This window comes from Mixophyes fleayi, unplaced genomic scaffold, assembly GCF_038048845.1.
Source record: "Mixophyes fleayi isolate aMixFle1 unplaced genomic scaffold, aMixFle1.hap1 Scaffold_879, whole genome shotgun sequence".
In the NCBI taxonomy this organism is placed as follows: domain Eukaryota; kingdom Metazoa; phylum Chordata; class Amphibia; order Anura; family Limnodynastidae; genus Mixophyes; species Mixophyes fleayi.
In genome coordinates, this window is record NW_027448607.1 from 22,501 (window position 1) to 26,744 (window position 4,244).

The window sequence follows — 4,244 nt, forward strand, 5'->3', positions numbered from 1 at the left end:
GTACTTCCACGTTGGAAGCCCCCGGGCCGGGGGATCCATGGTTAGGGTTAGGGTTAGGGTTAGGGTTAGGGTTAGGGTTAGGGAAAAGCTGTCGTTTTCCACCCGCTGCCAAGCTGCCGGTTTGTACTTCCACGTCGGAAGCCCCCGGGCCCGGGGGATCCAGGGTTAGGGTTGGGGTTAGGCAGCCCTGGCCGAAGTGGTGAGGGTTAGGGTTAGGGTTAGGCAGCCCTGGCCGAAGTGGTGAGGGTTAGGGTTAGGGTTAGGGTTAGGGTTAGGGTTAGGGTTAGGGTTAGGGTTAGGGTTAGGGAAAAGCTGTCGTTTTCCACCCGCTGCCAAGCTGCCGGTTTGTACTTCCACGTTGGAAGCCCCCGGGCCGGGGGATCCATGGTTAGGGTTAGGGTTAGGGTTAGGGTTAGGGTTAGGGTTAGGGAAAAGCTGTCGTTTTCCACCCGCTGCCAAGCTGCCGGTTTGTACTTCCACGTCGGAAGCCCCCGGGCCCGGGGGATCCAGGGTTGCGGTTAGGGTTAGGGAACCCTGGCCGAAGTGGTGAGGGTTAGGGTTAGGGTTAGGGTTAGGGTTAGGGTTAGGGTTTAGGGTTAGGGTTAGGGTTTAGGGTTAGGGTTAGGGTTAGGGTTAGGGTTTAGGGTTAGGGTTAGGGTTAGGGTCGGGGTTAGGGAACCCTGGCCGAAGTGGTGAGGGTTAGGGTTAGGGTTAGGGAAAAGCTGTCGTTTTCCACCCGCTGCCAAGCTGCCGGTTTGTACTTGCACGTCGGACTTAGGGTTAGGGTTAGGGTTAGGGTGAGGGTGAGTTGCAGCTGCAGCGGCAGGCTTCTCCCCGAGTCCGCGACGGAGCCAGCCGCGCAGAGGCACCTTCTCCCAGGCACTCGCAGCAGTTTTTCTCACTCCCGGCCAAGCTGTCGGTTTGTACTTCCGCGTCTGGCTGCCCCCGGGCCGGGGGATCCAGGGCGGAAGGCCCGATGAGGTTGGATTCGGCCGCCGTGGCCGACCCGGGGTTCCAGAAGGCCGGCCGCGTTCCGAACCAGGCCCCCCTAACTGGCGCACGGGGCAAACTCAATAAGACCCGCTTTGGGATTCTCCGAGCAGGACTCTGAGCGGCGAGCGATTCCTCTCTCTCTCCGGTTGGGCTGGCCGGGGGGGAGTCTTAGGCAATTCAACCCAAATGCCTTGCAGGGGTGATGCCCCAAAGACTCAAAGACCAAGGGGCACAAGCCGGGCAGGACCGCAGGCAGTGAGCGCCCCCCGGGGGCCGAATCTGGGAAACAGGCCCAGGGACCACCCCGAGCACAGGGGAACCCGCCGGGAGGCCCCCCGCCGGCCGGGGGACCCCCGGAGCCAGGGGCCCCGGGGGCCAAATCTGGGAAAAAGGCCCAGGGACCTCCCCGACCACCGGGGAACCCGCCGGGAGGGTCCCCGCAGGCCGGGGGACCCCCGGAGCCAGGGGCCCCGGGGGCCAAATTTGGGAAAAAGGCCCAGGGACCTCCCCGACCACCGGGGAACCCGCCGGGAGGGTCCCCGCAGGCCGGGGGACCCCCGGAGCCAGGGGCCCCGGGGGCCAAACCTGGGAAAAAGGCCCAGGGACCTCCCCGACCACCGGGGAACCCGCCGTGAGGGTCCCCGCAGGCCGGGGGACCTCCGGAGCTAGGGGCCCCCGGGGGCCAAACCTGGGAAAAAGGCCCAGGGACCTCCCCGACCACCGGGGAACCCGCCGTGAGGGTCCCCGCAGGCCGGGGGACCTCCGGAGCCAGGGGCCCCCGGGGGCCAAACCTGGGAAAAAGGCCCAGGGACCTCCCCGACCACCGGGGAACCCGCCGTGAGGGTCCCCGCAGGCCGGGGGACCTCCGGAGCCAGGGGCCCCCGGGGGCCAAACCTGGGAAAAAGGCCCAGGGACCTCCCCGACCACCGGGGAACCCGCCGTGAGGGTCCCCGCAGGCCGGGGGACCTCCGGAGCCAGGGGCCCCCGGGGGCCAAACCTGGGAAAAAGGCCCAGGGACCTCCCCGACCACCGGGGAACCCGCCGTGAGGGTCCCCGCAGGCCGGGGGACCTCCGGAGCTAGGGGCCCCCGGGGGCCAAACCTGGGAAAAAGGCCCAGGGACCTCCCCGACCACCGGGGAACCCGCCGTGAGGGTCCCCGCAGGCCGGGGGACCTCCGGAGCTAGGGGCCCCCGGGGGCCAAACCTGGGAAAAAGGCCCAGGGACCTCCCCGACCACCGGGGAACCCGCCGTGAGGGTCCCCGCAGGCCGGGGGACCTCCGGAGCTAGGGGCCCCCGGGGGCCAAACCTGGGAAAAAGGCCCAGGGACCTCCCCGACCACCGGGGAACCCGCCGTTAGGGGTCCCAGCAGGCCGGGCAGGCTGGTAGGGAGCGAGCGCCCCCCGGTGGCCAATTCTGGATATCGCTTTCCACCCCTGACCAAGCTGTTGCTTTGGACTTGGGCGCCGGAGTCCCCCTTCCCCCGGGCCGGGGGATCCAGGGCGGAAGGCCCGATGAGGTTGGATTCGGCCGCCGTGGCCGACCCGGGGTTCCAGAAGGCCGGCCGCGTTCCGAACCAGGCCCCCCTAACTGGCGCACGGGGCAAACTCAATAAGACCCGCTTTGGGATTCTCCGAGCAGGACTCTGAGCGGCGAGCGATTCCTCTCTCTCTCCGGTTGGGCTGGCCGGGGGGGAGTCTTAGGCAATTCAACCCAAATGCCTTGCAGGGGTGATGCCCCAAAGACTCGAAGACCAAGGGGCACAAGCCGGGCAGGACCGCAGGCAGTGAGCGCCCCCCGGGGGCCGAATCTGGGAAACAGGCCCAGGGACCACCCCGAGCACAGGGGAACCCGCCGGGAGGCCCCCCGCCGGCCGGGGGACCCCCGGAGCCAGGGGCCCCGGGGGCCAAATCTGGGAAAAAGGCCCAGGGACCTCCCCGACCACCGGGGAACCCGCCGGGAGGGTCCCCGCAGGCCGGGGGACCCCCGGAGCCAGGGGCCCCGGGGGCCAAATTTGGGAAAAAGGCCCAGGGACCTCCCCGACCACCGGGGAACCCGCCGTGAGGGTCCCCGCAGGCCGGGGGACCTCCGGAGCCAGGGGCCCCGGGGGCCAAACTTGGGAAAAAGGCCCAGGGACCTCCCCGACCACCGGGGAACCCGCCGTGAGGGTCCCCGCAGGCCGGGGGACCTCCGGAGCCAGGGGCCCCCGGGGGCCAAACCTGGGAAAAAGGCCCAGGGACCTCCCCGACCACCGGGGAACCCGCCGTGAGGGTCCCCGCAGGCCGGGGGACCTCCGGAGCTAGGGGCCCCCGGGGGCCAAACCTGGGAAAAAGGCCCAGGGACCTCCCCGACCACCGGGGAACCCGCCGTGAGGGTCCCCGCAGGCCGGGGGACCTCCGGAGCTAGGGGCCCCCGGGGGCCAAACCTGGGAAAAAGGCCCAGGGACCTCCCCGACCACCGGGGAACCCGCCGTGAGGGTCCCCGCAGGCCGGGGGACCTCCGGAGCTAGGGGCCCCCGGGGGCCAAACCTGGGAAAAAGGCCCAGGGACCTCCCCGACCACCGGGGAACCCGCCGTTAGGGGTCCCAGCAGGCCGGGCAGGCTGGTAGGGAGCGAGCGCCCCCCGGTGGCCAATTCTGGATATCGCTTTCCACCCCTGACCAAGCTGTTGCTTTGGACTTGGGCGCCGGAGTCCCCCTTCCCCCGGGCCGGGGGATCCAGGGCGGAAGGCCCGATGAGGTTGGATTCGGCCGCCGTGGCCGACCCGGGGTTCCAGAAGGCCGGCCGCGTTCCGAACCGGGCCCCCCTAACTGGCGCACGGGGCAAACTCAATAAGACCCGCTTTGGGATTCTCCGAGCAGGACTCTGAGCGGCGAGCGATTCCTCTCTCTCTCCGGTTGGGCTGGCCGGGGGGGAGTCTTAGGCAATTCAACCCAAATGCCTTGCAGGGGTGAGGCCCCAAAGACTCGAAGACCAAGGGGCACAAGCCGGGCAGGCTGGTAGGGAGCGAGCGCCCCCCGGGGGCCAAATTTGGGAAAAAGGCCCAGGGACCTCCCCGACCACCGGGGAACCCGCCGTGAGGGTCCCCGCAGGCCGGGGGACCTCCGGAGCCAGGGGCCCCGGGGGCAAAATGTGGGAAGAAGGCCCAGGGACATCCCTGACCGCCGGGGAGCCGTCGGTTTTAGCTCGCTCCCCCTCGCAGCTGCCGCGTCGGAGGCCCCCTTCCCCCGAGCCGGGGGATCCAGGGCGGAAGGC